The sequence below is a fragment of the Pituophis catenifer genome, unplaced genomic scaffold (genome assembly GCF_029215685.1).
Source record: "Pituophis catenifer annectens isolate HBS135680 unplaced genomic scaffold, rPitCat1.0.hap2 SCAF_6, whole genome shotgun sequence".
Taxonomy (NCBI): Eukaryota; Metazoa; Chordata; class Lepidosauria; order Squamata; family Colubridae; genus Pituophis; species Pituophis catenifer.
Window position 1 is genome coordinate 9,878,719 of NW_027256886.1, and position 12,283 is coordinate 9,891,001.

The 12,283-nt window shown below is 43.5% G+C and overlaps 1 protein-coding gene across 2 annotated transcripts in view; it reads right to left on the minus strand.

Annotated features, from left to right (window-relative positions):
* The window catches only part of KCNMB2 (potassium calcium-activated channel subfamily M regulatory beta subunit 2), a 48,354-nt gene that overhangs the window by 13,819 nt on the left and 22,252 nt on the right, over window positions 1-12,283 (minus strand). The gene's annotated exons all lie outside the window — the stretch shown is intronic.

Below are 12,283 nucleotides of genomic sequence, written 5' to 3' on the forward strand. Positions count from 1 at the left end.
AGCCCACCTGATGCAAAACACATTTAATTGGGAATAAACTTTATTTGATCATTGGAAAACAGAACAGGCCTTGACAATAATTAATAAGTTACCCAGTCTTTAATAAGATGAGAAAAAAAAAAAACCCTACACATTTCTTGGCTGACTATACTTTGACTAGAAAAAATACAGTATCTTTTAAGTTTGTAATGTAACAAGCACAAATCTAGGTAAGGGTATTGTAATATTTATGACAAGATCCAGGTACTTGGTTAAATGTTTCCATCATGGAGTATTCAGACATGATCACCTAGTGATGGAATAATCCTAGAGTTCAGCTAAAACCATTTAAATTGCTAAAATGGCAATTTCATGATAAAGTTAGAATAAACCTGGCCTGTTCTCAGCAAGAACCCCACCTGATAAATTTATAGTAAGTTGGACCACTCCAATTAATGTCATTTATCACATATGTGGAACAGCCTTTGAAAACACTTTGCAAAAATGACAGTTAAATTCAGTGATATTTGTATTAACTTGTATTGAGCCTGAGTGGCGTAGGAGGGTAATGCCTCCTACTAAGGCAGCATTTAACATCCAGCTGCCTGCAATTACTGTAAGTTCGAATCCCGCCAGGCTCAAGGTCGACTCAGCCTTCCATCCTTTCTAAGGTAGGTAAAATGAGGACCCGGTTTGTGGGGGCAATAAACTGACTTTGTATAAAATATACAAAAAAGTATGAAGGCTATTGCTTAACGCATTGTAAGCCGCCCTGAGTCTCCGGAGAAGGGCAGCATATAAAAATATAAAAAAATAAAAATAAACTGTAAATATCACTGCATTGAACATCAATTTTGTGTGTGAATGTGGAGACGAACAACCTGTCTCACATATGCTTTGGTAGATACAATGTCCTTCAACATGTATGGAGACCTCATGTTGGCGAGAGAAAATACTGTTGATGTGGTCCGATACTGGGCGAATGTCATTTTGTTTCAATCCTACGTATTTTACATATTTTTATGACCCATTTTATACCTATTTTACTTGCTCAGTGCTGACTGTTATTTGTCTATAGTTTGTAATGCTTCTGACACGAATAAAAAAAAAAGATTTGTATTAAGATTTGTATACTTGTATTATACATTCTGGTGAGGGAGAAATTCCCTGAAGATGGGCTCCAGCACCAGTCCGAAAGCTCGGAAGACAGAACCTCTGGTTCTGGTGACTGACCCAGATTGGCTCCTGCAACATTATCCTGAGACATGTATATTTGCCTTCATTTGATTTGTATTAACTTGGTTATTGCTTCTTTATCCATCAGAACGAGATAATGACCAGCATTTTACCACAGTGGAATATTGCCTAGTACAGGGATGTCAAACTCAAGGTCCGGGGGTCGGATCTGGCCTGTGGGGTGCTTAGATTTGGTCCGCGGGGCTGCCCTGGAAACAGCAAAGGAACGGCTTGCAGTGCCTCTGCCAGTGAAAACCGAGCTTGCATGAGGCCACTGCAGCCGAAAACGGAGCTCGGGAGCTCAGGCCACCACAGGCGCTCCCAACATGAGTGACATTGAACTGGCCACGCCCACCCTGGCCACGCCCATCCCAGCCCCTCAAGGTCAAACACAACCCTGATGCGTCCCTCAATGAATTTGAGTTTAACACCCCTGGCCTAGTACAATATTCGGTTACTACATTGTTTTTGATGCAAAGCATAGAATGTAGATTATTATTTGGTTGCAAGATGAGTGGAGACTCAGGAAGCGTCAACTGAACATAACTTTAATTGGCAGGATGAATAATTAAAGATGCCTGAGAACAGGGTGATTTTGAAATGTAAATGGAGGGGGTTAGCTGGCTTTTTAATTGGATTTTATCTGCAAATGATGAGCAATGTGAGGTAAAGGCTCATAGTGATGACTGCAGAAGTTACTGCGTTTCTCAAATCAGGGGACAGGAGAGTGAAGGACAGATGCTCAGGCCTCCATCTTTAGATGCGGAATGGTGATTTGCAACTCAGGGCTGTTATTCCCTGTGTTTCCAGCTTATATGTTCTCTTAGGATTTTGTCAGGGTGTTGTGGGTGATTAAAAATCAGAGCAGGTCACCAAATGATGCTGAGGGGACTGCGACCCTGGCAGAAGAAGCAGTGGGTTCATGGAAGGAAAGCTGCAAAGGTTTTGTTGGGTAGCTGCAGCCCACAGTCATGTAATGAAGCTATAACGAAACTTGTTTACAGTCAGGAAAAAGTAACCATTATTAAATGTCTATGGAGATTCTCAGTTATACAGGTCACGCTTGTCCCAAAAGCTTTTTCAAAAGGCAACTAGACTTTGTTTTTCCTTGAGGATGTTTCGCTTCTCACCCATCAGAGCTAAAGAAGCTTCTTGGATGAGAAGTGAATTGTCCTCAAAGAAAAACAAAGTCCAGTCGAGAAAGCACTTTTGGGATAACAATTATTATCAACAGAATAACAGAATTGGAAGGGACTTTGGAGGTCTTCAAGTCCAAACCCCCACCCAAGCAGAAAACCATAGACAAATCACTGTCAAATCACTCCAGTGATGGGGACCCACAACTTCTGAAGGCAAGGTGTTCCATTGATTAATTGTTCTCACTGTCAGGAAAGTTCTCCTTCATTCTAGATTGAATCTCTCTTTGATAAGTTTCCATCTAGTACTTCTTGTCTTGCCCTCAGATGCTTTGGAGAATAGGTCGACCCCCTCTTCTTTGTGGCAGCTCCTCAAATATTGGAAGACTGCTATCATGTCACCCCTATCCTTCTCTTTGTTAGACTAGACATATCTAGTTACTGCATTCATTCCTCATAGCCCCCAGCTGCCTAATCATCTTTATTGCTCTTCTCTGCACTCTTTCTAGAGTCTCAACACCTTTTTTTGTATTATGGTGACCAGAACTGTATGCAATATTTGAGGAGTAGTTTCACCAGTGCAGTATAAAAAGGTAAAGGTTCCCCTCGCACATATGTGCTAGTCGTTCCCGACTCTGGGGGGCGGTGCTCATCTCCGTTTCAAAGCCGAAGAGCCAGCACTGTCCGAAGACATCTCTGTGGTCATGTGGCTGGCATGACTCAATGCCAAAGGCGCATGGAATGCTGTTACCTTCCCACCAAAGGTCGTCCCCATTTTTCTACTTGCATTTTTTACGTGCTTTTGAACTGCTAGGTTGGCAGAAGCTGGGACAAGTAAAGGGAGCTCACCCCATTACGCGGCACTAGGGATTCGAACCACTGAACTGCCGACCTTTCAATCGACAAGCTCAGCATTTTAGCCACTGAGCCACCGCCTCCCTACCAGTGCAGTATATAGAGATACTAATGCTTCACATGATCTTGATACTATTCCTCTCTTAATTCAGCCTAGAACTGCACTGGCTTTTTTGGCAGTAGCAGCACATTGCTGGCTCGTATTAAAGTGGTTGTTCCCTAGGACTCCTGCATTCCTCTCACAGTTACTCATATTGAGCCACTATTCTAGAGCCGTGGTGGCGCAGTGGTTAAAATGCAGTACTGCAGGACTAACTCACTGCTCACTCCAGGAGTTCGACTCTGAGTGGCTCAAGGTTGTCTCAGCCTTCCATCCTTCCGAGGTCGTTAAAATGAGGAACCAGATTGTTGGGGGCAAATATGCTGACTCTTTAAACTGGGTAGAGAGCAAGGGTGAAATCCAGCAGGTTCTGGAGAACTGGTACCAGAAATTTTGAGTAGTTCCGAGCACCTGCAAATACCACCTCTGGTTGGCCCCATAGTGGGGTGGGAATGGAGATTTTGCAGTATCCTTCCCCTGTCATGCCCACCAAGCCACACCCACAGAACCGGTAGTAAAAAAAATTGGATTTCACCACTGGTAGAGAGGGCTGTAAAGCACTGTGAAGTAGTATATAAGTCTAAGAGCTATTGTTATTCTATGCCTGTGTGTTTGGTATTTCTTGCTTAAGTGTAAAATCTCACTTATTGGATATAGTTCCATTGAGGATTACACGTCAAGTGCGGTTGGTCAGTCAGTTATGAATCCATCTTGTGGTGATGCTATCTATCCCACATTTTTCTGTCTTACCAAGAAGAAAGTTATCGTTTACATTGTCAGTTGGTTTACTGAAGTGCAAGTATGTCCACAGCATTTCGCTGATTCACTAATTTGGTCACTTTGTCAAAGAATGCAATAAGATTTGTTTGGCCTGATGTCTTTTCAACAAACCTATGTTCGCTTCTAGTAATAGCTTTGCTTGCTTCTAGGTGTTCAGAGATCCATTGCTTGATAGACTTGAAAAAAGGAGACAACTGGACTTTCTTGTTTTTTCTTTTGAAGACGTTTCGCTTCTCATCCAAGAAGCTTCTTCAGCTCTGACAGTATGCTGCCAGAGCTGAAGAAGCTTCTTGGATGAGAAGCGAAATGTCTTCAAAAGAAAAAACAAGAAAGTCCAGTTGCCTCCTGAAAAAGCACCTTTGGGACAACCATGACCTGGATGATCTCTACAGACTGCTTGATCTTTTCCAGGATCTTTCCATGTATTGATATCAACCTGATTGGTCTGTAGTTTCCTGGGTCATTCCCTCTCCCCTTTTTTTTGAAGATGAAAACCACATCAGTTGTTTTCCAGTCCTCTGTTAGTTCCCTGGTTCTCTAGGATCTTTGAAAGATATGGTTCAGTGATTCCAAGATCACATCTGTCAGCTTCTTCAGAACTCTGGCAGATAAGTGGGATACACCAGACACACTGCAAATCTGTTGTAGGAGAAGGGCAGGGGATGGAGCCTGGAGATGGAGTCAAGAAAATAATCTGCCTGGAGCTGTTACGTTCCCACAAGTGGTCTAGGTCAGGGGTCAGCAACCTGTGGCTCTGAAGCCGCATGTGGCTCTTTCACCCCTCTGCTGCGGCTCCCTGTCACTCAAAATATGTGTCACAACCGCCAATGTGCGACACCCGCCGGCACGCGATTGAGTTTTTCAACCCCCGGTAGGCCAACCATGGAGAAATCCAAGAAAAGAAAAATTTCAGAAGAAAACAGAATGATTAATTCAACTATATAAATTGGACTAATAAATAAATAAACTACATATGTGGCCGCTCAAGAAATAGTCAGGCATGGGAAGGGTTTTGTGACTCCCGGTGTTTTCTTTTCTGTGGGAAATGGGTCCAAATGGCTCTTTCAGTGTTTAAGGTTGTAGACTGTTGTGGCTCCATTACCTGAGCCTGTGTCATCGGCAGAAGAGGACTCCGAGAGTGAAGGAGAGGAGTTGGCAAGGCCTCCCTCTCCAGGACCCTCCTCTCTGGCAATGCCTTCGGTGTTCGCCGAAGGGCAAGAGATAGGGCTGGGGCCAAGCACGTCCACGCAGCCACAGGTGGACAGTGATGAGGGAAATGAGTCTTGGCTGGATCCTCAAAATTCTTGACTGTGTGTATTTTGTTTGTGAGTAAAGTTGCTGCCAAGCTTCTTATCGGAAGAATTGGCTGTCTGCCAGTTTATTTAACCCCCGGCTGTCTGTTTGTGTGCGTGTGTGAGACGGGGACAGAACACAGACCTCTGGTCTAGGTCAAACCTCTCTTAAATTCCATTGACTCTTATCTAGCACCAATTTAGTGCTGACCATTAGAATGCATTACTGCAGGCTACTTCTGCTGTCTGGTGGCTGCCTGCAATTTGGCAGTTCGAATCTCACCAGGCTCAAGGTTGACTCAGCCTTCCATCCTTCTGAGGTTGGTAAAATGAGGACCCAGAATGTTGGGGGCAATATGCTGACTCTGTAAACTGCTTAGAGAGGGCTGTAAAGCCCTATGAAGTGGTATATAAATCTAAGTGCTATTACTATATAGGCATGAGCAATAAATCAGCTTAATTAAAATTTAACGTGTGGTCCTAATTCTTCACACCCGACATTTGGTGACTCAATAAATGTCAAATATAGCTTTATTCCTCAAGCTTAGATGGATTGGATTAACTTATTATGCCAAATTTGTTTGAAATGAGGTAGGCTATTTTGTGCTTCAGTGTATTGTTGAGACATAAATCTCACTCATTTCAATAGGAGCTTTTCCCAGGTAACAGGGCACAGGCAACTCATCAGGAATCAAAGTCTCTGAACTGAATGGGATTTACATCTGAGTTACATTGCTTAGAATTCATTAACCATAGAGAGCTGGATCATAAGGAAGGCTGAGCGCCAAAGAATTGATGCTTTCAAATTGTGGTGCTGCAAGGAGTTCAAATCAGTCAATCCTAAGGGAAATCAACTCCGACTGTTCTTTGGAAGGACAGACACTGAAGCTGAAGCTAAAAAATTTTGGCCACCTAATGAGAAAATTGGAAAATACCCTGATGTTGGGAAAGGTTGAAGGCAAAAGGAGAAGGGGACAACAGAGGATGAGATGGTTAGACAATATCATAGATGCAATGAACATGAATTTGGGGAAACTCTAGGAGACAGTGGAGGACAGGAGGCCTGGCATCAGAGGTGGGCTGCTGCCAGTTCGGACTGGTTTGCTCGAACTGGTTGTTCCAATTCTTCATGGTTCGGAGAACTGGCAAATCGGACCACCGGCTGGCCCCACCCTGCCCATTTTTCAGGCTGTTTTCGGCCATTTTCCTGCCATTTCCTGGCCAAAATTGGCCCAAAAATCAGCCTGAAATCAGCCCGAAAAACAGCCTGAAAACAGCCCCCAAAACAGGCCGTTTTCCAGACCATTTTCAGCTGTTTTGGGAGGCAAAAACCAGCCTGAAAAACAGCCTTAAAGTGGTCCAACAAACACCCAAAAACCAGGCCATTTTTCAGGCTGCTTTCAGGGCGTTTTTCAGGGCATTTTTCTGGCCAAAATTGGCCTGAAAAACGGCCTGAAAACAGCCTGAAAAACGCCCTGAAAACAGCCCAAAAAAGCTGGCTGTGAGAGGAACAGAAGCTAGGTGAGCTGGACCTAGACGTGTCCCGGGTCCCCTCATCCCAGAAGCAGCAACCTTGCACTCTTCTCATCTCTTCTAGTCCCCTTCTTCACATGGGATCACCCAGCAATGGAGTGGGAAAGGGAGAAAGGGGCGGTGTTTCTGTGTGGACCCATTTCTGTGTGGCACTCTCCCCTCAATGTTAACGGCCGTCGCTGTCCCCTTCTCCCTCTCCCTCTCCACTGCTAGGTGATCCTGTGCGAAGAAGGAGGCTAGCAAAGACGGGAAAGTGCGAGGTTGCTGCTTCTGGGATGAGGGGACCCGGGAAGCATCTGGGTCCAGTTTACCGAGCTTCTTTTCCTCTCGCAGCCAGTCTAGCTTGACACAGTCTCTCTCCCTCTCTCCCTCTCTCTCTCTCTCTCTCTCTCTCTCTCTCTCTCTCACACACACACACACACACACACACACACACTAACAGGTTGGATCTTTCTTTCCTCCTGCCCTCCCCCCTACCGGAGACCTCTGGATTCCCTCCCCAACCCTGCCTGTCCCATATAGGTACCACCCACACAAGTGACATAGAGTTGGCCACACCCACTCAGTCACATGACAGCTCCCCAGCCACATACACCCCCAGTCACATCCACCCAGCCAGTCATTAGGGCAGAAATCCGGTTGTTAAAAAATTTGGAGCCCACTACCGCCTGGCATGCTGTGGTCCATGGGGTTGCAGAGAGTTGGACGTGACTTTGTGACTGAACAACAACAACAATACAGGAACTTTTGGGAGCATCTTCCTGATCCCTATATTTGAGATCCCCTCCCATTCAAAGTATGATGCAGTATTTGATACGGTAAGATTAATTCTGTTTATTCATGGTAGTGAAGTTATCCGGTTGAAACCATAGGATCAAGGATCCCATGTTTACCTAACTGACTTTGCCGGAAGGAGATCACTAGAAAATCCCAGGGCTGTGGAATAGAGTGAGAAATTAGAGAAATATCTTGGGGAAAAGGCAATGCAATCTACTGTCCTATTCTCGCTATATGGATGTCTCTGGGAAATAACCAGGGCTCAAACTCAATTGGCAGAAACTTTACTATGGGTTTTCCCATGCACTTCATTTACTGAGCCATTAGTCCTGTTGTTTGATTTGCAAATGTAATCAACGCATGGCCCATTAAGTCACTGCCTTGTTTCAGTTTGCCTAGTTGGAGAATGTGACAGTTGAATCAATGTCCCTTGTCTTCCCCAAGAATGTTTTCATACTGACTCAGCTAAAACTCTGGATAGGCAGCGTGAACTACTCCTCTCCTTTCCAAATAACACGAATGTACAATTTGAAAACCACTGACCAAAGGGAAGCCCCCTTGCATTAGAGTACAGGTAGGTTAGTGACCATTTGAAGTTACCTCAGCACTGAAAAAAGTGACTGATGACCAGTTCTTGCACTTACAACCATTGACAGGATCCCCATGGTTGCATGTTTAAAATTCATATGCTTGGCAACTGGTTCATATGATGGTTGCAATGTCCTGGGCTGTGGTGGCGCAGTAGTTAGAATGCAGTATTGCAAGCTACTTCTGCTGACTGCCGGCTGCCTGTAATTTGGCAGTTCAAATCTCACCAGGCTCAAGGTTGACTCAGCCTTCCATCCTTCCGAGGTGGGTAAAATGAGGACCCAGATTGTTGGAGGCAATTTGTTGACTTTGTAAACTGCTTAGAGAGGGCCGTAAAGCACTGTGAAGCAGTATATAAATCTAAGTGCTATTGCTATTTCTGTCATGGGATCACCTTTTGCAAGCTTCTGACAAGCAAAGTCAGTGGGAAAGCCAAATTCACTTAACAACTGTGTTACTAACTTAATAGCAATAGCACTTAGATTTATAGACTGCTTCACAGTGCTTTACAGCCCTCTCTAAGCGGTTTACAGAGTCAGCATATTTGCTCCCAAGAATCTGGGTCCTCATTTTACCGACCTTGGAAGGATGGAAGGCTGAGTCAACCCTGAGTCGGTGACAATCGAACTGCTGGCAGCTGGCAGGCAGCAGAGGTAGCCTGCAGTACTGCATTCTAACCATTGTGTCACTACGAATCACTAATAACTGCAGTGATTCACTGAACAACTGTGACAAGACAAATCATAAGATGGGGCAAAACTCATTTAACAATTGTCTTGCTTAGCAACAGAAATTTTCAGCTCAGTTGTGCTCATAAGTTGAGGACCTTGCATGAAGCACACCATAGAAACCCAATTTGTGAGTCCTGGCAAGCCCATTTTGGATAAACATTGTGCTTTGGAGGGTATATAGACTATTCCCACAGCTGGTAGTTTCCCTCCCATGTCAAATGAAATGAAATTAATTATTCCAGTATATTAGCAACCAAAATAATAACTTGTTTCATCTCACACATTTGTTGTATAAAAACTAGGCTACTGAATCGGTGTGATCACAACCCTGTAATTATCTCTGCTTCCAATTTCTTCTGACACGCTCACTTTTAAATGAAATGACTTTTAGTTCAGGAAAGCGCTTGCTGGAGCAAATATTTTCATTGTTAAGGTGCCCAAAATTTTCTACTGTTTTTCTTGCCCTTTGGAAGACCATATTTAGCATCTGATTGGTCAACACACTCTGGTTTTCTTGCATTGGGCAATAGGAGAAAGGCAAGAAAGTTTTCAAGAAAAAGAAGAAATATTAATATTGGTTCCGGTTAGTCTTTTTGGACCTCATAGCTTTACTACTTGTCTTGCTGTAGTGGCAGATGAATTGAGTTTTATTTTAAAAAATTCTTATGCAGTAGCAAATTTATCATCAGCCACTATAATAAGATAATTAAAAACCTGAAGATTTTCAGATTGAGCTTGATTCCTGAATTTATAGGGATTCATCCATGCAATTTTCTTGAAAGTGATATTCATTCATTCATTCATTCATTCATTCATTCATTCATTCATTCATTCATTCATTCATTCTATTTCTATAACTGTCCATCTCAACAAGTGATTCTATGGCTTCTCTTCTCTTTTTACTTCCAAATCTAGTTAATAACCTTGGACTTCATAGATGGCTTCTAAATCCTAACCAGGGCCAATCTTGTTGATCTTCCTAGTTTGATCAAGGTTGTTGTGGTCCGCCAGCAGCCTGCGGAGTTGGCAGTGGAGTCGGACAGCAATGAGGCTGAGGAAGAACATGGGCCAGTCCTGGAGGCTGGGGAAGGCCTGGATGAGGGCTCTGCGTCGGAGGCAGAGATGGGGCCAGGGCCATCGGGGAGTGATATACGGACTTCGGAGCCTCCAGAGGCTGACAGTAGAGAGGCAGAGGAACAGGAGGAGCCTGTTCCTACTGCACGTATGAGAGCTGCCAGAAGACAGGAGCAGATAAAGCAGAGAGGACGACTCAGGAGTAGGGCCAAGAGATGATTGGCCCCTCCCATAAGGTTTAAAAGACCAGCAACGGCTCTTGGCCTCTTTGCAGGAAAACAACGTTGAGAGAATTGCTTCTTGTTGTGCTGTATGTATTTCTTGTCAGCGTCTTCTGCTTCTGAACTTTTGCCAAGAAAAGCCTTTGGCAGTTTGCCTAATTATACGAAGGTCGGTGATAAACTGAGGAATGGTGTTTTGAAGAATTCGCTTTAATTTAGTTTGGACTACGCTGAGAATGAATTAATTCTCAGCTGTTCTAATAAAGTCTGTTTGTTTTTGAACTGTTTGCATTTAATACTAAGTACTTGGGCCTGGGTCACAACAAGGGTTGTCACCTATTTGGGCATAACACATCAAGAATCCCAACAGATTCCAAAAATAGTAAATAGATGCCGCATATAATACATAATGTCTTTATGATAGGCAAAGCAGCCAACTGAAATTAAAAGACACGAGGAAGAAGCCAAAAAGAACCTAAAGCTTATATTACTCTTTTGCTTGCCAATTTCAGAAGACATACAGTATCACCAGACCCAGAAGAAGACAATGAAGCTCCACAATAGCAATAGTACTTAGACTTATATACTGCTTCACAGTGCTTTACAGCCCTCTCTAAGCGGTTTACAGAGTCAGCCTATTGCCCCCAACAATCTGGGTCCTCATTTTACCCACCTCGGAAGGATGGAAGGCTGAGTCAACCTTGAGCCTGGTGAGATTCGATTTGCCAAACTGCTGGCAATCAGCAGTCAGCAGAAGTAGCCTGCAGTACTGCACTCTAACCACTGCGCCACCACAGCTCAAGCTTAAAAACAAGAAACCCCAGAGAATATTTCTAAAAAGAATCGGACTTTGGGGTCGCTTTCACTGACATTTCCCTTGGATCAATAGATTTTACTACCGAATGTAATTCATTCTATGAGCAGTTCTGAAGCCATCGGGAAAATAAAAGAAGCAAAAGAACGGGCCGGCATTTCCTCCGAGATTTGCAAGAAGATAATTGAGTTAACAGTGAACGAAGCTTGTATGAAAATCATTTCGGAGATTATAGAAGCTCAATATTTCCCCATTACTGTTGATTTTTACATCTGATGTTTCTTGCACAAGATTTATGGTACATCCCTTTTAATAGTGCCTCAGTAACAAAACGAAAGAGCAGCTGAGTGAACTGGCACAGAATCAAAATCTCGTGAAGTATTAATACTGCTTTACAAGGCCTTAGTAAAGCCACACCTGGAATACTGCATCCAGGTTTGGTTACCACATTACAAAAAAAGATGTTCAGACTTTGCAAAAAGTGCAAAGAAGAGCAACTAAGATGATTAAAGGCCTGGAGCCTAAAACATATGAAGAACAGTTGCCGGATTTGGGTTTGGCTAGTCTAGAGAAAAGAAGCACTGGGGGAAACATGATATCAATAGCACTTAGACTTATAAACTGCTCCACAGTTCTTTACAGCCCTCTCTAAGCAGTTTACAGAGTCAGCATAATTGCCCCCAACAATTTGGCTCCTCATTTTCCCCACCTCAGAAGGATGGAAGGCTGAGTCAACCTTGAGCCTGGTGAGATTCGAACTGCCAGATTACAGGCAGCCGGCAGTCAACAGAAGTAGCCTGCAGTACTGCACTCTAACCACTGCGCCACCGCAGCTCATGCTAGCAGTATTCCACCACACCTCATGATAGAAAAACCTCTCTCCACGGAACCGGTCCCTGATGCTCAAAAGGTTGGGGCCCACTGAGCTATTGTTGTGTTACGACACAACTTTGGTGTAATTAAACAACATGAATGTGGTCAGGGCCATGCTAAAACAGGAGGGGAGGTGGAAGGCTTGACTCTATGATAGCACATTTTCATTTTTATTTTGCTTTCTCTAAGAGCTCTGTGTCTTCGTTAACCATAAATTTTAATTATAAGTATATTCTTTTTATTATTGATTGTAATACTTAATTAATGTACTCATAAAAAAATTATGTTTCACAT